This window comes from Uranotaenia lowii, chromosome 3 (assembly GCF_029784155.1).
Source record: "Uranotaenia lowii strain MFRU-FL chromosome 3, ASM2978415v1, whole genome shotgun sequence".
In the NCBI taxonomy this organism is placed as follows: Eukaryota; Metazoa; Arthropoda; class Insecta; order Diptera; family Culicidae; genus Uranotaenia; species Uranotaenia lowii.
In genome coordinates this window covers 191,690,167-191,712,780 of record NC_073693.1, presented here as the reverse complement: position 1 = coordinate 191,712,780, position 22,614 = coordinate 191,690,167, and the positions used below count along the sequence as shown (strand labels likewise).

General features: G+C 36.9%; 1 protein-coding gene and 1 long non-coding RNA gene across 8 annotated transcripts in view; one reads left to right on the top strand and one right to left on the bottom strand.

The window, feature by feature from the left end:
* The window catches only part of LOC129758376 (uncharacterized), a 201,976-nt gene that overhangs the window by 113,367 nt on the left and 65,995 nt on the right, over nucleotides 1–22,614 (bottom strand). The gene's annotated exons all lie outside the window — the stretch shown is intronic.
* On the top strand, nucleotides 14,738–15,389 carry LOC129758378 (uncharacterized). Its single transcript, XR_008739968.1, has 3 exons — nucleotides 14,738–14,880; nucleotides 14,958–15,026; nucleotides 15,087–15,389. It is a non-coding gene; the product is annotated as an uncharacterized LOC129758378 (long non-coding RNA).

Below are 22,614 nucleotides of genomic sequence, written 5' to 3'. Positions count from 1 at the left end.
AAAAAATTAATAATAATAATATTAACATGTATCGAACGAAAGGATCGAACTATAAGTAATGTCTAGTGAGAGGTCTAATATAGGAGTCGACCGAGGGGACTCCAACTAAAAAGGAAGGAACGCGTTCGGTTCTTTAACATAAAATATGATATATGTAATTGTTATTCAAAACATTCATAGAGATAAATTAAACTTAACTATAATTTATTTATACTTTTCTTTAAGATTTGACTAGCCTGAGAATTTTTTTGGATATGGATATTAACTTTGTATAGAGTTAACAAAATCAATCACAAATAACATTTCATTGTTTTCTTCTGAACGATGAGACACACCATGGAGAGAATTAGCAAAGGCTTTAAAGAGTCATGATCAAAAGGGCTGAGATTCCATATCGTTTCCTAATTGACATATTTTGCTAAACCATTTAACGCCTTCAAATTATAGGTAAGGATTTTATGGAGCAGTAGTGTGTCGAAGGCAAGTACAAAGTTGCGATTTTGATGGATTTGGCATGGTTTGTACAATTAACAGAGGTCTTGAGAGAGATTAGCTTCACTTCCGATTTGGATGATAATCAGGTATGATTAAGTTCCAAACGCTTGCAAGAAGTGGCTGGATAGATAATTGGAATCTGAAATTGGATAAAAAATGTAATGATTTACGTTTGAAATTTGTGGAAAGAGTTGAATCTGTGAGTTTAGTGATTTGATTCTCATTTTTTTACCTGAGGCGAAACAGAGGCTTCCAGTTTAATCTGAATTAATTCTAAAATATTTAGTTTTATCATGTTTTGTACCGGAATTGGAAATCAAAGGAGCTAATCTAAAGGAGTCTGAATTATTTAAAAAAAGATCCTCATTAAATTTTGGGTTTGGATAGAACATTGTAGCAACTGACATTTGATGACTGAGAGTTTGGATCTAAGTGGAACAAGAACTGAATGATAAAGGATTGTAGTCCAGGGATTGATGAGATATTATTCCTGGGTTTAAGACTACGCTCTGGGTTCTTCATCTGTCGACAATAGCTGACTGTAGGCAGAAGCTGCTGTAATGCTTTGAATTTTAAGGATTATTTCAGGAATTATATTTTAAAGGTTAAAGCATCGATTGTTGTTCCCAGTCAAACGAAAATTGAAATTGAAATATTTGGGGAAATCTGGTTCAGTGAGTCGTACAAAAGAAACTGGTTGGAGTATTTATAATCATAAAGTTGATATTCCGCTCTGAGTAGAGTGTCCATTTCCCGGCCATTTTAGCGTTCCCGGGAAACGGGAAATCTGACGATCCTATTCCCGGGAATTCCCGGGATCCCGGGAAAAATTGGAAATGAAGATTTCAACATGAAGATCTTAACCCTCAACTGCGTACGAATCGTTATCATAATGGTATTTTTAAATCTAAGGTAGAACCTAGTATTGCAAAACATTTCAAAAATTTTTAAATGCCTCAAAAGTTCAATAAGCAAACCGAAGAATTTTCAATAATTGTGAAAGATTCCTCTCTATCGATAGAAATTAGCTAGACTTCAGGGTAATAATCAAACATCGTAAATTTTCAGATAACTACCCATTCGTTCTACAATATGTCTTTTATTTCGCTGATAACTTTGATTTTGATACTGTCAACAGTATCCAAAACGGAAGTTTTAAATGATGAATGTTCCAAAATAGAACATTCAGACTCTTTCCGTAGCGTTTCACTATTGGAACTGTTTGGTTTATTTAGTTATTTTGTCGTTTTTCACTTTAACACTAAGTTTTCGATTGGAAAAAGATTTTCTATCAAATTCAATGTATTCCTAACCAGATTTAAGAAAAAAAAAATATTAAAGACTACCCCATCAAGGTAGAACTATCATTTTTCTTGCTCAATCTGAATCATTTTTCCCATTTTGAAGGTGTAAATTTTTGGTAATTTAGCACATTTTATTGGCTTCGGGAATTCCCGGGATTTTATAAGCGTTTCCCGGGATTCGGGAATTCCCGAATTTTTCTAATTCCCGGGAATTCCCGATCGGGAAATCCCGGGTAGGACACTCTAGCTCTGAGTTCTTCATTTGAAAATGAAAGTTGACTAAATACAAAAGGAAAATAATGTAAAATTTTCCTAATTGGAAGAACTAAGAGGGGGTTAAAATTTTGTTTGGTGATTCTGAATTTTACTACAACTAATGACTAATTTATATGGGATTGGATGTATATCTGAAGGTTTCTACATTATAACTAAAATTGAACTTAAATATGGACAATAACTCACGATTGAAGAGAGATGCGTGTCTAACTGAACTAACTTGAAATTGGCTCAAGAGGCATAAAAAAAACACATTGATAGGCGAGTTCTTGATTAAATAAGGCAAAAAAAAACTGTGATAAACGTTCAATCGCTCGAATATAGAATAACTAATAACTTCTGTTGCTTTGAAGAGAGTAATTAAATATATTTGATTGTAAAAGATTTACCTTCAACTAAGGAGTACCACGATTGAGTACATGTTCGTCTTTCGAGTGTTTATAAAAATCAGCTGGAAGTGCTTTGTGGTATTAACTACGATATACTATATCATGGTAAAGGCGCTCTGCAGTTTCTGCAGTAATGTTAAAAGCGGTACAGATGGGTGTAACTGGGCTTTTCATGAAAGCGGATCGTCAAAAAAACATAATTTCTTTAAGCGAATCTTGACACGGTGTCGACCGTTCATGTTCCTATTGATTGTCGTACACGTAATAAAACAAAGACCTGAAAAAAAGTTATCTGTGTAAAATAGTGGATAATCATAAGTTAGATAATGCTTACTATGAAAGTTATTTCCTTTTTCCACTTGGGCGAAGTTTTCCACTCATTATTTTAGGGAGGTGAAAGTCTCGGAAGTTTAGTGTTGTTTTGTTTCGTTAAATCGTCGGATGACGATGACATAACACTGTCACGGAAAAGGGTATTCGTTCGGTTTCGATAAATACATACTCAATAGCCCTGTTCAATACCTGATATGGATATACCGGTTATACCTGACATGGTTTCGGTAAGTCGAATGCTTTTCATTGAACGAATGTCATTGAATATTCATAAGATAATAATCGATCGGTTTCCATATGTTTTCTTATAAACGTGATTTGATTAAAATAATTAGTAGCATTAAAAATGTTCAATATGTAACTGTTGCTCAGAGTCAGGACAGAAATTCATAAATATCAATAGTTATAAATTTGATTTGGGTTTCAAAGTGTTCACATGTGTAGAAGAAAATTTAACTTTTTGAATTGAAGTATCGAATGTATTCTTCGAAAACGTAACGAGTTTTGGTAGCTCAATATAGTTCCAATGTTTGCAAAATCATAATTTAAAAACAAATAGTTTGAAAGGAGCCTTTTGAAAATATTTTTTTGAAAAAAATGGTATCTTTTAAAACAGAAAGAAGCAAAATGTTATGCTTACAGTAGAGGAAGGGAATAATGTAGGAAATAAGGTATGTAAGTATAAAGGTTATTAATTTTAAATACCATTTCTGATACGGAAAATTATCCTATGGGTAGTTTAAATCGTTCATCATACCAGAAATGAGTAATGAGTAATATTTCTACACCCATAGAAGAGGTTGCAAAAATCCAATGCCTATTTGGAACATCTCTGTGCCGATAATGCGCTGAAATGTGCACTGTGCCGAAGATGATATGTTTGAAAAACCGTAACTGGCATAAGGACTCGGCTCCCAACTAAAATGATGCATGACCACTACATTCAAGCAAAACAAGAAAAACATTTTATGGGATTTCGTTCCTATTGGATAATTCATCCCAGAAACAAGAAAATATAAATATAAACCACAGCGCCCGTAGGGAGAATCGAACTCAAATCACCAACCATATGGTCTTGCCAGACCGACATCTTAACCGTGTACTATTTGAGCTTCATGCAGGAAGAGGGATATTTGTCATAGGCATTCTGCCACCGATCAATCACAAAAGAAACGCACGACAGTGGCTTCCCGGCGTTTGGCCTCCTTTCAAGGTATTCATTTGTCTTGCGATGGAATTGGGAAAGGGAACGGGAGTGGAGGAAACGGGAAACCCATTGAATGAGAACTGTGCTTTGCTTACTGCCTGCTATTACATACACACGCTACATATACACAGCTGCTAAAGCCGGGCAGCTTGGCCGGTGCTTGTTTGCCGGTGAATTGAAGGAATATATTCTTGTTGCTTTTGCTACATACACACGCACAGCTTAGCCGTGGTTGTTTGCCGGCGAATTGAATTGAAGGAACGTTTTTTTCTGTTGCTTTTACTGCACACACACGCACAGCTCGGCCGTGGTTGTTTGCCGGTGGTTTGAAGGAATTGAATTAGAAGGATGTTTTTGTTGTTGCTTTTGCTATATTCACACGCACAGTGCTCGGTTCGCTGGCTGCCTGGTGTTGGCCGGTATTTATTTCCATCCTTCTTCGTCTTGTGATGCGATAGGGAGGGACGTGAAAGCGTTTTTATTTTGTTTCTTTCAGACATACGCAATTCGGTTAACTTGGGAGATTAATGCCGGTGGGAGCAAATCGATTCAGCACCGATCGCGTTATCTTCTTGTACCAATGATGCTATGTAATTGACTACACGCCATTGGCACAGAGGCTGAATTTTGGGTGTATAAACGGAAATGTTGGAAACCAATATGAGCGTGCAAGAAAAGAAAATAGTCATTCTGTTAAGTAATTTTGAGAGTGATAGTCGCGTTCTTATATTGATTAACGATTTTTAGTTTCTGCTCTAGTGCTAATATCACGACGGTCACTACAAGCTTCCTTTGAAAATTCGTTAAAAATTATGTGTTTCATATTTTGACAATAAAAAATGCAAAAATGTGCCAAATTTCGTCAACTTTTCAATCCTTTTTTTAATTTATCTGGTGTGATTTAAATCATTTAGACGGTTCATTGATTGAAAAGTACGGTTTTACACCACTTTTTTAGTTTTTTTGTAGTCATGATTTTAAAAACAATTAAAAATAGGTACACCCATAGAAGAGGTTGCAAAAATCCAATGCCTATTTAGCACATCTCTGTGCCGATAATGCGCTGAAATGTGCACTGTGCCGAAGATGATATGTTTGAAAAACCGTAACTGGCATAAGGACTCGGCTCCCAACTAAAATGATGCATGACCACTACATTCAAGCGAAACAAGAAAAACATTTTATGGGATTTCGTTCCTATTGGATAATTCATCCCAGAAACAAGAAAATAAAATATATAAACCACAGCGCCCGTAGGGAGAATCGAACTCAAATCACTAACTAAATGGTCTTGCCAGACCGACATCTTAACCAGTGTACTATTTGAGCTTCATGCAGGAAGAGGGATATTTGTCATAGGCATTCTGCCACCGATCAATCACAAAAGAAACGCACGGCAGTGGCTTCCCGGCGTTTGGCCTCCTTTCAAGGTATTCATTTGTCTTGCGATGGAAACGGGAAAGGGAACGGGAGTGGAGGAAACGGGAAACCCATTGAATGAGAACTGTGCATTGCTTACTGTCTGCTATTACATACACACGCTACATATACACAGCTGCTAAAGCCGGGCAGCTTGGCCGGTGCTTGTTTGCCGGTGAATTGAAGGAATATATTCTTGTTGCTTTTGCTACATACACACGCACAGCTTAGCCGTGGTTGTTTGTCGGCGAATTGAATTGAAGGAATGTTTTTTTTGTTGTTGCTTTTACTGCATACACACGCACAGCTCGGCCGTGGTTGTTTGCCGGTAGATTGAAGGGATTGAATTAGAAGGATGTTTTTGTTGTTGCTTTTGCTACATTCACACGCACAGTGCTCGGTTCGCTGGCTGCCTGGTGTTGGCCGGTATTTATTTCCATCCTTCTTCGTCTTGTGATGCGATTGGGAGGGACGTGAAAGCGTTTTTATTTTGTTTCTTTCAGACATAGGCAATTCGGTTAACTTGGGAGATTAATGCCGGTGGGAGCAAATCGAATCAGCACCGATCGCGTTATCTTCTTGTACCAATGATGCTATGTAATTGACTACACGCCATTGGCACAGAGGCTGAATTTTGGGTGTATATTTATCCTATGGGCACCTTCATCCATTTTGGACACCAAGTGATATTTTTCTTGAGCATCAGTACCTAAGATGACTTTGTATAACGGAAAAATGAAGTGTTGTAGGTGAATAATGTCTGAAAACAGTTACATTACGAGGTTTCCAAAACCATCAATTTAGTAAAAATCGGGTGGAAAAAAGGAGAAGTATAGCAGTTTTAAGCAAAAAATGTCAAATTGACACTGAAGGTCGGATTAGGAAGTTTTTTTCCATAACATGCGTCCATAACAAAAGTAATTATGCGAAATTAAAGATTTCAAGAATTCAATCAGGGCCCCAGTATTTGTTTAAGTACCCGAATACAGTTACAAGCCGCTAAAATTCCAATAGTGTCATATTGACACTCGACAGCGAATTGTGGTAAATATTTACTTTTCATATAAGTTGAAATACCTCAGTTCTATGAGGTAGCATTTTAACAAATAATATATGAAAATATAGCTTGAAATTAGTCTAAGAAGTTTAAAAATTAAGGAAAAAAGGTTGAAGTGTGTAAAAACAACACCCGAGAAAGTACACCCATAGAAGAGGTTGCAAAAATCCAATGCCTATTTAGCATATCTCTGTGCCGATAATGCGCTGAAATGTGCACTGTGCCGAAGACGGTATGTTTGAAAAACCGTAACTGGCATAAGGATTCGGCTCCCAACCAAAATGATGACCACTACATTCAAGCGAAACAAGAAAAACATTTTATGGGATTGCTTTCCTATTGGATAATTCATCCCAGAAACAAGAAAATAAAAATTAAAACCACAGCGCCGTAGAGAGAATCGAACTCAAATTAACAATCATATCGTCTTGCCAGTCCGACATTTTAACCAGTGTACTATTCGAGCTTCATGCAGGACGAGGGTTATTTGTCGTAGGCTTTCTGTCACCGATCAATCACAAAACAAACGCACAACGGCGGCTTCCCGGAGTTTGGCCTCCTTTCAATGCATTCCTTTGTCTTGCAATGGAAACGGGAAAGGGAACGGGAGTGAAGGAACGGGAAACCCATTGAATGAGAACTGTGCTTTGCTTACTGCCTGCTATTACATATACACGCTACATATACACAGCTGCCAAAGCCGGGTAGCTTGGCCGTTGGAAGAAATATTTTTTGTTGCTTTCGCTACATACACACGCACAGCTCTGCCGTGGTTGTTTGCCGGCGGATTGAATTGAAGGAATATTTTTGTTGTTGCTTTTGCTACACACGCACAGTTCTCGGTTCGCTGGCTGCCTGGTTTTGGCCGGTATTTATTTCCATCCTTCTTCGTCTTGTGATGCGATATGGAGGGACGTGAATTCGTTTTTATTTTGTTTCTTTCAGACATACGCAATTCGGTTAACTTGGGAGGTTAATGCCGGTGGGAGCAAATCGAATCAGCACCGGTCGCGTTATCTTCTTGTACCAATGATGTTTTGTACCAATGATGCCTCCATTGGCACAGAGGCTGAATTTTGGGTGTACTGAAAGTCATGTTCCATAGCCCCTGTGGTTATGCAATTTATTTAAAAAATATATAAAAAAAATTTCAACAATTGTTTTAGAACAATTTTTTCAGTAGTTATAAAACAATACGCCGAAGTAGAAAAAATGGTGGGTGCTAGAGAGTTAAAGAACTTTCACCAATAACGCCGGTAAATCAATTAACAATTTGCACAGTTTTCAGAATATCTCTAGTGGATAAAAACTCAAATCTTGTGGATTTAGTAGTATTTGAATATTCAAAACAGGTCGATCATAGAAATGTTCCGAATAATTCGGCCAAATATTCTAATGAAATTGTATTAAAAGCGACTATTTCATTTTTCTTCTATTTCTTCCATCTTAATGACACTCATGTTTTTGAGTCGATTATTCTCAGCCAGATGTATAATACGTATGTTTTTCTTCAAGTAGGGATCTCTTTAATTTTCAAAATGACACCAATAGCTGAAAGGAAATCATCATCAGAAGAATTGTCGCTTCTAGGGCATTCAACACCAAAGATATTGGGTTCCAGTAAAATTTGGGACAAACATCAAAATTCTAACTTGAAGATCTTTTTCCATCACTTTAAAATGTTCCTTACATTTGAAAATTATAAAAACAATATTTGTTCCAATATATCAATCGTTCGAGCGTAAAATGAACTTCATAATGCCATATTTTCGAAGCAATGGAAAACTCTCAACTTTTTTCAGAAAAAGTTTTCTAAAATGTTGATTATGGGTACAATTGATCCCTTAGAGTTGGGTACAGTTGATCCCCCTTCCAAACGGCATATTCTTCTTCTGAATTGATCGTTATGATTGCTGATTACGAAACTACTAATATTTATCCAAAAACTAATATTTATCAAACAATTGTTTGAAGAAAAGAGCAAAAATAATCAATTTTCTCTTAATCATAAAAAGTAGCGCCTTTAAGTATGCAATGATATTAGCGTTGAGACAAAGTTCTAGAATTTTCTTTTTATGTCTGCTATAAATTGTGAAATCAGAACAAACATGACCAAAATAGTCAATAAACATTCTATCTTAGGGTTTTGTTTGATTTTTATACAAGAATTAAGGCTTCCTGAATAAAAGATCAAGTCTCCTTCAATAGGGGATCAAGTCTCCCCTAACTTCAGAAAAATCGCAATTTTTTTACTCCCACGAAAATGCTTCTAGTTCATCAACGGGTTCAAGTATCGATCTAATTTTTGGAGCATAGAAACTTGAAGTTACAAGCATAAAATGTCAAAGACGGCGAGTTGCTAAATTTTTCCAGAAAGATATGGTGAAAATAAGAAAAGGAGATCAAGTATCCCCACTCTCCCCTACATATGCCCAAGCGCATATCCAAGCGCCCCTCAACTGGAGAACCGATTTTCAGTTTTCATTATTCAAAACTAATTTGCCCAGCATTTGAAAGTTTATTTTTTGAGCTTCAATTTCCATCAAAAGAATTTCTGTTACCTTTTTTTCGGAATTGAGTATGTTGACGTTGAAATTTTAAAATTTTCGTACGAAAATAAACCGATTTTATCAGTTATTCTTTATTTGTAACATAACTTTGTCAAAAAACTAGCTATATATAAAAAAAAATATTGCAAAATGATTGTAAAAAAAAGCCTTCTGTAAGCCTTGATATAAGATTGAAAATAATCACAGCAACTTCACGCTCTAGAATCAATAATAAAGGTATTTATTTCGCAAGCGTTGTGACGTCACAAAAATTCTACTATTTTTCAGTTCATGATTCCTTTAAACGTCACATACTGTCGAAAATTTAAGATCTCTTCAAACTTTTTGAGAGGAATTCTATGCTTTTTTCAGAATCATGATAGGTTCAGAAGGTTGTGAGTTGCCCCCGGGTAAAGAATGCGTTGTGACGTCACGAAAATTGATTTCCTTTTTTTCGGAAACGTCCATGAGTCTTACTTCAACACTATTACAGTATTTCTTCAAAACAAGTTTGACAGAACAATGCGCTTCAATAAGGCTGGAACAAATATCAATTTCTTCTTTTGTCACTCCCCCCCCTTCGAAATTTCCAAAATCCTGAAGGGGGGAATAAATAAAGTTTGAAGTATTTTAAGTGAATTTCAAACAAAATTCAAATATCTGAAAGATTATAAGACCAAGAACCAAATTTTGGAAGATGGAAGTTAATTCACATTTTGAATTCTTGATTTTAATGAATTTTTCGATAAAAAAATATTTGTTTCATAGGTTTCGTGCAATAATAAAGTATGGCATTAGGTTGCATACAAGCTTTCGTGCAGTTTATTACAATTTATTTATTTTTGGCATTATTTTTTATTGTCCCCCCCCCCCCCCCCCCTCGCGATGTTCCAACTCCGAGTGACAGAAGAAGGATTTGAAATTTGTTCCGGCCTAAATGAATCCAAATATCAAGTTTTTGAATAAAATAAAGAATCATATTTTTTTCGCATAAACGCGGTTATTTTGAAACATCTAAAATTTAAAAAAATTTAAATTTGCGCTTGTTGAACACTTGATTCAAGAATAAACAAACAATCATAAACATGAAATCCTCATAGATTTTTTAAAAGAATATCGAGGTTTGAAAAAAATTACAATATGATAAAGTTCTTCTATAGAAATGAAAAAACGCGCAAATATTCAATCAAAATAACTATGAATCTATGGAATAAATGCAATAAGATTAAAAAATCTTTGAACAAAGTAGATTTAAAAAAATAAACATTTTCTTTAGTACAAATTCATAAAATCATTTTAAAAAAGTGTCCTTTATTGAAACTTCCAACTGTAACCTTCGACTAAACTAGTCTTGCTAACCTCAAGGTCGCTTATCTGTGAATGTACCTTAACCCACTTTTAGGAGAGGAAACATATCACCAACAGGAACCCATTATATGTTGCCCCGCAAAGAGATGCAAATGAGTACCCGTTATAGGGAAATGGAACTTTCACTCTAGGGGTGTCAGGAAGAGTCAAACCATTGATCGACTTTCCAGTGACGAGGGGTTTGTGTTCCTTCCGAAATCGCTACGCGTATAAAATATAGTGAAACTTAGGGAAAAGTGAGCTATTTCTCTAGGAAGATCTGAACCCATCTAACTTCTTTGAATACATATACATGGCTTTATTTAGGGTTTTCATGTGTCTACTTGCGTGTGTTGGGTTCTTTAATGTTGACGTCTTGGCTGGGCACTTCCCTCGATGGCATGCATTTAACCGGTATTCTCAAATCCGAGGGTTCATATTTTGGCGAGATGCTGATTTGAGAATCTAGCGGGCCCGGATCTAGACGAAGTCAGTACTCTAGGGATTGCGATCGTAGCTAACGGCCGCTCCTGGTGTTCGCTTGCCGTGCACCCTGGTCAGTATAGGTGTTGACCACGTGCTCTCTTGCTACCGCTGACCCGTCTGGCTTGGATCCGAGATCCCCTATGGATGAAACTGGTTCGGAATTTGTCCGAATAAGAGAAAAAAGGCCCTTGCTGGACCTGGCGAAACAATTAGACACACCCTCAAAGCCATATTTTTCCACAATTGACACATGTAATTATAAATAACATTTAACAACTATTTTAACAAATTTTACCTTTTTTCTGCTTTTAACTTGTTCTCCTTCTTGTTCTGTGTTTTGTCTGCTTGTTAGCCCTTATATTTTACTTTAACTGTTAGACTATAATTATAAATAATTCGCTTTTAATAATTCTTTCTAGGTTAAGTTTCACGATTTTACTAACCGTAACAGAACTTTTTAAATCACACACAAATTCTGATCCCTTTCGTTGGCTTATTGCCTTGAGCGAAGTATTAGCTAACAATTGTGCCCTTTCCTATAAGAAATAAACCACAAATTCAACAAGTTTCACTTTTTACAAAAAAAACACATGTTAAAACCTACAATTACTAAAAACGGCGCGCACTCTACTTCACTCGAAAGTCACGACCAGAAAGAATGACTCTTGTTTCATTTGATAAGTTGGAGGCTATGCGGATAGGAATTTAAAAAGGAACGGACAAATAGTTTGATATGTCAAAAGGGATACTGGTGCGCCATCTGCATCTCAACCCCTTTAAACACCCTGGCTCACACCGTTGGGAATACACTTCTTCCCCCGCGAGTGTGCCCCTGTAACTAATGTCGACCTTGCCAGCGAAGACACCAACCTATCGACATTAGATCACAGTTGATTGCAGCCCTTGACTTGTTTTGCAAAACGGGTTAAATTGAAAATGCTCCTAACTTATACTTGGGTCGGAGACCACAAGCATAACTTGTGACCAACGGTTACAATTGCCCCCTAGCTAAGTTGAATTGCCTTTCACTTCTACCTCGTGCCTAATTCTTGAAATCGTTCCCTTTTTTTTTCTATTAGTAATTGTTTCGGTACTGCATTACTCAATATAGCTTTCGCCCTCTTGATATCTCTCGCTCATAAATTAGCATAACAAACTTTCCACCAATGTTTACCAATTGTGTTACGATTTTATTCAAGCTGCTACAACTAATTATCCCGAAATTTGCTAATTTGTTGCAAATTGTCGTGAGCTATCTGTCTATCAACGTAAGTATTGCACTAGTGTTGTAAACTGGATCCTTTTCCTATCAAATATTATTTGGCTAATATCGTTAGATATAGGTCTCAGTGGCAATTACTATTTTGGATCATGATGACAACTCGTAGTGGCGAAACAAAAACTAAACTTTCCGAGGTGGTTACCCTGGTTTGTAGATCTATTAATGTGATGTTTCGTATAACTGTTTATTTAATTCATTTCATTCATTATTTCAGGCATCGGGTTTGAGATCTACCACTGAAAATAACCCCAATGACTTTCCCGTATGGTCAGCCACTTCATATGCAGAAGTACCAACTCTTGCCTTAATGATGCATGGAGTATATAAAGAATCGAACTTGGCGTTATATCCGTCTGCTGCGCATGACTGCCTAAAGTTGCGCTTTAGAACTTTTTGGCCTACCACGAACGTCGGTGCAAATTCTTTTACACGTAGATTATAAGTTTTTATATGCTTGTCATGTGCTTTGCGGAGGTTCTGAATTACCGTGCGATGCAATTTGTCTTTGACCTCTCTCACCGTCCTATCCCTTTCCTCTTCCAAAACACTCTCTTCGTCCCTGTCCATTCTATGTTCATTACCTCTCTCAATGATTTCATGTCCGAAAAGCACTCTGAACGGGGAGAAGCCCGTGGCTGAATGGGGGGTTGTGTTAATGAGAAATTCTATTTCAGAGACCCGTGTATCCCACGTCCGCTGTTCTTTACGCGCGTATGACCGAATGCATGTATTTATCGTGCGATTAACTCGCTCCACGGGGTTACTCTGGCTGTGATATCTCGGCGTAGCCCAATGTTGTATATCGTATCGCGTAAGTAAGGCTTTGAATTCGTGAGAGCGAAAAGTTGTCGCGTTGTCTGTTATAATATACTCAGGCGTGGAATACCGACGGAACCATGCTTCTTCAAGCGTTTTCGTGACTAATGACGCGGTGATTTTTTTACAAGGGATGAGCAAAACCCATTTTGAAAATAGATCCATAATTACCAAAAGATGACTGTTTCCGGTTTTACTTCGCGGTAGTGACTGGATGAAATCCAAAGCAACTATTTGAAACGGTTTCGTCGTAATACGTTGATTTCCGGGTGATGGTATCTGCGCGCGATTCGACGGCTTGTTTTGTTTGCATAATGAACATTTTTTTATAAACTCACGGACGTATTCGGCCATTTTAGGCCAGAAATATTTTTTTCTTATTTTTGCCAACGTTTTTTCAGTGCCCAGATGCAATGAATCGTCGTGTTCTTCGGTAAGTATTTTTTCTCGTAGATTTTCAGGTACGCAGGTTTTCCATGAAAACCGGTAATCAACTACGTTCTCTTGCGCAGGCGTTAATTTTTTTAGAACCGTATTTTCAAACCTATAGTCCCTGTATTTTTCTGGGTTAGTTTTAACCTTTTTAATCATATCTCCATACCACCCTGAGCAATCTGGTGAAGCAAGAAGTTCCTCTACCGATCTTGATAATGCATCCGCGACTAGATTGTCTATTCCTTTTCGATGGAGCACTATCATATCATGACGTTGTAACTCCATGCTCCACCGACATAATCGGGATGAAGTACGCCAGTTACTCTTCATGATAAAAGTTAATGCGGACGCGTCTGTATAAACTGTAAACCTGGATCCTTCCAGATAACATCTAAATTTATCGATCGACCTCAAGACCGCTAGGCCTTCTTTTTCAGTCGCGAAATATCGCTGTTGTGTGGGTGTTAACTTTTGTGAAAAATATGCTACTGGTTTGTCTATACCTTGATATTCTTGCGTTAGTACGCCAGCAATTGCTGAATCACTGGCGTCGCAATGAACGGAAAATGGCTTTTGAAAATCAGGATTATTAAGTATTGGTGCGGTAATGAGCGATTCCTTCATTTTGCAAAACGCTACCTCTGCTTTCTCATTCCACTCAACTGCTTTCGGCTTGCTTCTTAGAAGGTCTGTTAATGGTTTGGCAATTTCACTATAATTGGCCAAAAATCTTCTGTAATAATTACACATCCCTAAAAATCTTCGCAAAGCCTTTAGAGATCTAGGTTTTTCATAATTGACGATGGCAGATACTCGATCCGGATTTGGGCTTAATCCATTTGGACCTAGTACGTACCCTAGATATGAAACTTGAGCGACGCAAAAATGCGACTTCTCTAAGTTTATAGAAAGATTTGCGGCCTTTAGGCGCTTTGACACTTCTCTTAACATTTCCATGTGTTTTCCAAACGTCTCTGTGACAACTATAATGTCGTCCAAGTACACAAAGACGTTTGGTTCAAGAACCCCGAATCCTAACACTCTATCGATAAGTCTTGCCAGACTCGCAGCACTGTTCACAAGGCCAAAGGGCATTCGTCGGAACTGAAACAGTCCTCGACCTGCCACTGAGAATGCGGTGTACTTACGAGATTTTGGGTGTAGGGGAACTTGAAGGAAGGCTTGTGACAAATCAATTGTGGATATGAATTTGGCTGATCCTAACCTACACAGCAAAAAAAAATGTAACGCTGGCCGATGTAATTTATGAAGATGTTAGCAAACCGAAGTATTTTTTTGTATTATCGTTATAATATTACATCTTTTCTGTGTACACCATGTCAGCAAGTCTTTTTGTGTAATATCACAACCAGCGATGTTATATTACATCAAGTAGTCAATGTTTATCCAAATTGACAATCGATTTGCTGAACGTATCAAAAAGTTGGTGGAGGTTTGCAAGGCTCAGGAACATTTGTTTTTCTGGTGAGTATGATCAATCTTCTCAAAAAAACTTAGCAAAACCATTCAGCAATGTATCATTTCCTATTTTTTATCTCCAGGGCAATTTTGACCAAGGACATCGGCAAGAATAAAAAAGAAAGAAAGATTTGAAACTGTCCGGAGAAAAGGTTAGTATATTTTCCGATCTGATTATCCTCAAAGAGCTCACTTCCAATTTATTCTTTTAGGAAAGAGCTGTTACGGATAGAAAACACGCACTGGCTGTTTCTTCCTAAGACTAAGGAATCCCGAATTTAAAATATTACTGATACGGTGCCTTAGTGAAATGGTTACATTTTCGATGAAAAATTGTCAGCAATGAAAGAAGTTTAAGTGCAATGTTCCGACAGGATTTCCATAGTTCCACCTCAATCGGTTCTGCTGGATATGTTTGGGAACCTGTTTTTTTAAAGAATTAGTGAGAGAGTACTTCCTATCCGGACGACCCATAAAGGGCAGTTCTTACTTAGGACAAGAATATTATGCAACAGAATGATTATATTTTTAAATAAATTATTTGCGAACAGTTTGAATATATTGCTCAGTTTAATTCTCATTCCATTCCCTAATACTGATACTGATACTTTAAACTATAATCGTGCTCGAATTTGTTCATTTCGATACATACTTTTGATGTAATTTGTTTTACATCAATAAGATGTCATTTCGTAATTACATCAAAACAATGTAATATTAGAGACCTTTTGCAACTCAAGTTATGTGCACGTTTTTGATGTAATATAGCAACACTTTTTTTGCTGTGTACTCAATATGCGATCGGCATGGTGGAGCGGATATGAGTCCCTCACCGTGCGTTCATTGAGCTTGCGCGCATCCAGGCAGAGGCGTACAGCCCCATCTGGCTTATCTACTGGCACTAGCCTTAACGCCCAGTCGCTATATGAGCGTTCGATTATCTCACTGTTCAACATTCTGTCCAATTCTAAGTTAATTTGTTCCTGTCTTTTAGGGGAATTTGGAAACGGGGTCACGCGAGCTGGAGGGAGCTTTTTAGCTTCTTCCGTTAGCTCAATACGGTGACTCATCCAAGTTGTAGTATCTAAAAATGTTTCACCTGCTACCTTGAACTGCTTCTTAATATCCTCTAATTCGCGCTCCTCTCTTAAGCTTAATTCCATTGTGTGTGGATTTGGCTGAACTTCACTGGAATCTTCTACCTTAATCTCTGCCACCTCAAGATCTTCTAATGTTGGGCGAATGCCAAATGTTTTCCAGAAATTCATTCCAAACAGAATATTTCTCGGTAATGATGGTATTACCATTGCTTCTATGATCTTAGTTTTCTTATTAAACGTTATTGGAATATAGACAGACCCTTTAACGTTCAGTTGTTGGCCATTAGCTGCTTTAATTGTAATATTAGTAGGAAGTATTTTCAAATCCCAATCCTGTATCATACCTTCCGCACCTTTTCCCAAAACCGTTACATTTGCCCCACTGTCTAGGAGTCCTACCAGAGGCCTTCCGTAAACTAGCGTTCTAACAAATGGTCTTTCATCATTATTTGGATTTATTATTATTTCTTGTATTTCTATATTTTCCGCTTGATACTCTTTCTTATTTATTGGCCTATACCCTAAATTGGTTAATTTTTCTACTATTTCGTCTACTGGGAGGGACTTTGCTCGCGCACGATCTGACTGCCCTCGGGGCCAGATTTCTGTGCGTTTTTTGCGCAATATGGGCAAGACTCTGTATCAACATTCATAAATCCACACACGCTACAAAACTGGTGTGGTGGGCGTCGACATTCTTGGGTTTGATGGCCCCTTAACCGACAATTAAAACAAAATCCTTCTGGTAATGGTCTGTAATTATCTATGATACTCTTCATGAAATTTGGTGTGTCTTTTCTAGGTGGATTATTCACTTTACTAGCAGTATTATATTCGTCATCCGAATATTCATGACGTTGGCGATTCTGATTATAAAACGTTCGCGATTTTGCTGGCTCTCGGTAGCCTTTGATCTTCGGTTTCGCGCCCGTTTCGATTTCGTTTAGTTGTGCGTTTTTCGCTCGCGTGTTTCCCTCTACAGCCGTTGCTGAGTATTTGTACCAATACGTCGCGTCAAGGCGACGCCCGAAGTTTTTTAAATCGACTAAATTATCAATGTCGGCGGAAACTGCGTGCCCTCTGTATTCTGACCGCATGTTTCTAAAAACAATTTCGAATTTCTTTCCTTCCGTCATTGGTTTTGTAAATGAATTGAATATCTTTTGCATTTCATGATAAAAATCTTGAAAACTCTCACGTGACCCTTGTTTTCGTGAACTGGCCCGTATTTCCGCATTGTGATTATGATCTGGGCTGAGAAATTCCCTTTTTAATTCCCTTTTTAATTGTTTCCACGACGTGAAATCTTCATTTTCAAAACCTGTCATGAACCACGCTTTAGCTGGCCCTTCAAATAAATGAATCGCGGATCGGAATAATTCGCGGTTAGACATGTTTTCAGAATTAGCATAGAATTCTACTTCTCGAATAAATTTCATTAATGCCTGTCCTTTATCGTTCCCGGAATACCGTAATTTCCATTCTGACACTGGTCGGCCCCTATGAGATAGTCGCGACGGCTTACGCTTCCTCGGAATACGCCTTTCTTCATCCGAGGACTCAAATGAGTCCTGTTCACTTGACTCCGACTCGGTACTAGTCTCATACGCGATTTTGGATGTTTTACGCGGGTTTTTATTATTTCGACGTGAATCAGAACTTTTGCTCGGTATGCTATTATTCTTTGGTTGTTGGCCGCTGGGTCGACCTCTGTCTAAATTTTCCAGAAATCTACCGTGCATCATATTTTGGTTAGCCCACATTTGCATTTGAAGTGGATTGCAAAACCATGGGAACGCCATTGGTTGCATGCCAGTGGGAAAATAAAAATTGTTCGGAGTACTTTGTGGTGGTATAATATTTCCTGATGACTTTAATATTCGTTTTGAGCTCTTATTTGAAGATGTTCCTTCTTGAGGGTTATCGTTTAATGACGGCTCTGAAAATGCTTTGTTAGCTACCGTCAATGATGCCAAAGATTGGTTAATTTGTGCTATGATTTCTTGTTGGCCTTGCATTGACAATATTGAAAAATATGTGTTAAATGTACATCGAATGTTTTCGATTAATTTATCGATATCAGCAAGGTCGTTATCCTCCTCTGCTGCTTCTAATAACAACTTCGCGCGTGCGAAACAATGTGCAAGTTTAGTTTTAAGACTTTCCTTGGAACCTTCATACGATCTCGGATGAGCCAAATTTTCCTTTATCGCGTTTATTTTGTCATCGAGTATCTCAATTTCTCGCTCTACAGATCTTTCTAACCGTGAAAATTGGATATTTCGTACATTCTGTTCTCTCTCTTGTGCCATTTGAATTTTTAATCGTCTCGCTAACGCCGCGCGGTTTTCGTTTCCCGTAAACGGTAAATCGCGAATATGAAGTTCGTGCACAATCTCATCTCTATCTAAATGATGGATTGCCAAATGTTTATACAAAATATCGAATTCTACATCCATTTTTTTTTTTGTAAAACAATAAATTGTTTTCTCGCCTCCCTTTAAAAAAATTGAGAAAAATGTACTAATTCAACTATATTGTGTTGGGCGCCAATTTGTAACCTTCGACTAAACTAGTCTTGCTAACCTCAAGGTCGCTTATCTGTGAATGTACCTTAACCCACTTTTAGGAGAGGAAACATATCACCAACAGGAACCCATTATATGTTGCCCCGCAAAGAGATGCAAATGAGTACCCGTTATAGGGAAATGGAACTTTCACTCTAGGGGTGTCAGGAAGAGTCAAACCATTGATCGACTTTCCAGTGACGAGGGGTTTGTGTTCCTTCCGAAATCGCTACGCGTATAAAATATAGTGAAACTTAGGGAAAAGTGAGCTATTTCTCTAGGAAGATCTGAACCCATCTAACTTCTTTGAATACATATACATGGCTTTATTTAGGGTTTTCATGTGTCTACTTGCGTGTGTTGGGTTCTTTAATGTTGACGTCTTGGCTGGGCACTTCCCTCGATGGCATGCATTTAACCGGTATTCTCAAATCCGAGGGTTCATATTTTGGCGAGATGCTGATTTGAGAATCTAGCGGGCCCGGATCTAGACGAAGTCAGTACTCTAGGGATTGCGATCGTAGCTAACGGCCGCTCCTGGTGTTCGCTTGCCGTGCACCCTGGTCAGTATAGGTGTTGACCACGTGCTCTCTTGCTACCGCTGACCCGTCTGGCTTGGATCCGAGATCCCCTATGGATGAAACTGGTTCGGAATTTGTCCGAATAAGAGAAAAAAGGCCCTTGCTGGACCTGGCGAAACAATTAGACACACCCTCAAAGCCATATTTTTCCACACTTGACACATGTAATTATAAATAACATTTAACAACTATTTTAACAAATTTTACCTTTTTTCTGCTTTTAACTTGTTCTCCTTCTTGTTCTGTGTTTTGTCTGCTTGTTAGCCCTTATATTTTACTTTAACTGTTAGACTATAATTATAAATAATTCGCTTTTAATAATTCTTTCTAGGTTAAGTTTCACGATTTTACTAACCGTAACAGAACTTTTTAAATCACACACAAATTCTGATCCCTTTCGTTGGCTTATTGCCTTGAGCGAAGTATTAGCTAACAATTGTGCCCTTTCCTATAAGAAATAAACCACAAATTCAACAAGTTTCACTTTCTACAAAAAAAAACACATGTTAAAACCTACAATTACTAAAAACGGCGCGCACTCTACTTCACTCGAAAGTCACGACCAGAAAGAATGACTCTTGTTTCATTTGATAAGTTGGAGGCTATGCGGATAGGAATTTAAAAAGGAACGGACAAATAGTTTGATATGTCAAAAGGGATACTGGTGCGCCATCTGCATCTCAACCCCTTTAAACACCCTGGCTCACACCGTTGGGAATACACTTCTTCCCCCGCGAGTGTGCCCCTGTAACTAATGTCGACCTTGCCAGCGAAGACACCAACCTATCGACATTAGATCACAGTTGATTGCAGCCCTTGACTTGTTTTGCAAAACGGGTTAAATTGAAAATGCTCCTAACTTATACTTGGGTCGGAGACCACAAGCATAACTTGTGACCAACGGTTACACAACTCAAAAAATGTTGCTAGAAAATCCAAATCAAACCCCGTATACACATTAAATCCCACGAAGAGTTTTAACTGAATAACAAAATTAAAATATGAAAGGAAGCAGGCTTTGACTGGTTTTGAGAGCACGCGTTTTTTTTCGTCACGTTCGCGAATTTTTTTCGAAATTATTAATTTACATGCGGTTTAACTTCCGAAACATCAAAAAGGTGTTAAGTGAATTTAGTGTTGATATGCTCACTAGCTTTTGCCGGAAAGGATGGAAAAACATTTTTTCAAAGAAGCAGAACATGGGGATATACTCGAGTTTTTTCCGTGGTCCGTGAAAATTATTATTTATTTGATGGTTTGGAATATAATTTTTGTGATAAGTTGTTTGAAAATGTCTTAAACGAGTTGCCGGAGTCGGCGGAGGTGTTTTCAATCGGCTTGTGGATAGGCTTGTGGATGAGCTTTAACCTTCCTAGGCCGTTCGGGTCAATATGACCCGAAGCGAACTTTAAAATCGTCATAGCTCTTTTGAAAAAAATCGGAAAAATATGAAATTTGGAACATATTACTAAAACCACAAGATACATAACCTGTAGAAAAAGCAACTTCCGGTGACCACCGGAAATGCCACAACTGGCAAGCCGAAAAAAAAAAGTTACACATAAGCCGTTCGGGTCAATATGACCCGAGAGTTTGCGCGCGCTCCCCTGATGATATATGTTAACCGATTTTCATGATTTTACATTCATTAGTTAGAAAATTTATTCTAGTTTCTGAATCTATAAAATTTCAGTTGATGTAACTTATCCGAACGTTTGGATTCTGTTCCGAATGGAAAAAACCCCCGAAAATAACGTCTTCTCAGAATTCCCATATCTTCTTATTGCTTTGATGTATTGGAATTATTTTATAAGTTTTGTAATTGTGAAAAATAAATCTTTTTAAACATATAGAAAAATTGAAGGTCATATAGAATTTTTGGTCGCTAGCGTGGAATTTCTGAAAAAAAGTTTCTTTTTTTGAACTTTTGCTTTGCAGTGCTGTATCTCATTCTTAACTGAACCGATTTCCAAAATTCAAATTTTAGTTTCATTTTGATAACATGATCATCATTTTCACTCAATACACATAGTATCTCAAATATTACTGTTATTCGTTATACGAGAATGAAAACAAGAAAAAAATCGTGAATTTCGAACCCATCTGTTATGATACGCTCATTTCTCATTTTGTTATCGTGATTTCTTGAAACTTTTCGTCAAACCTGCCCACTTTTTATATACCCAATGATAGATTTTAATCTCTACAATCGATTGATATGCTGTTTATGTGGTTTTTGAAAAATTTGTAGCAACGTTTTCCGAATTTACTAAAAGAAATCAGAATTCGTCCAGATTTTCAAACGTTTTGTAGCAAGCAAGCACAACCCCCCGGGAGAGCTTAAATCGAACAAAATCCATGGCTCTCTCGGCCGTGCTCTCGAAATCTGCCCTCCTATAGCAGACTGAAGGAATCGCCCGCATGGCTACGTAGGGTGGTTTGTGCTGATACGTATGAATATTTTTACGTACCTATTTCATAGCTAAGTCATTGTCTTCATCATTTTGATTGTTTTTCTGCTTTTCAAAGTTACAGAGACCTAGTTCAGAAATGTTTTAAGATATTTTTAAGAATCCTCATTTTGCAAAATAATTTCGGTGGCATCTTCTTTGATTTTTATTTGTAACATAAAATTTACATACATACATAATACTTTTACACAAGTGTGGATGATTTCGATGTTAATTTTTGAATTATTTCATAACCATACGTATTAAAATAAGATTTGCTGTTTATATTTCAGATAACTAATCTGAACTTTAAATCCGAATGATGAATAAAATTTTAGAATAAATAATTCAATATTCACGATTCATATTTCTTTGTTCACAATTTATTTTTCTGAATTCAAAACTCTTAGATTGGAATTATAAAATTGTTCACAATACTAAGCTTCCAATGGTGAATTTTGAATTATAAGTCCACAATTTTCCATTCTTTTTAAACCCTTATTCGAAAAAGAACAAACTCACGATTGAAAATTCGTACTCAAAAATTGTTAGTTTCATATTTATGATACTAAATTCGAAACTGTCAAATTTAAATTCGAATTCTGATTTTTGTGGGTTATGAATTTAGAATTAAGAATCAGCAATTCTTTTGTCTTAGTTTTCAATCATTAATTTATTCATTATAAATTCCAATTCTGAACTCTTAGAAAAATGTTAATTTGAATTGCAAAATTCATATTTGGAAAATCAAAAATTTAAATAATGAAATTCGAAAAACTAGTTTAGATCTCACAATTCAAAGCACAGCATTATGAATCCATAAAATTATTTCTGAAGTTTGAATCATAAATTATTTATAATTTATTTGGAGTTTTTTTTTCAAATTTTTTTTTCTGAATCCTGATATTAAGTTAAAATTATGAATATTTTTGAAGAAAACATGAGTAAAATAATATAAATCACACTTATGTTAATGAAGAATGTCTATTTCAAATTATATCACTGAAACAAAAGATGTTGATCAAAATATTATGCAATACGA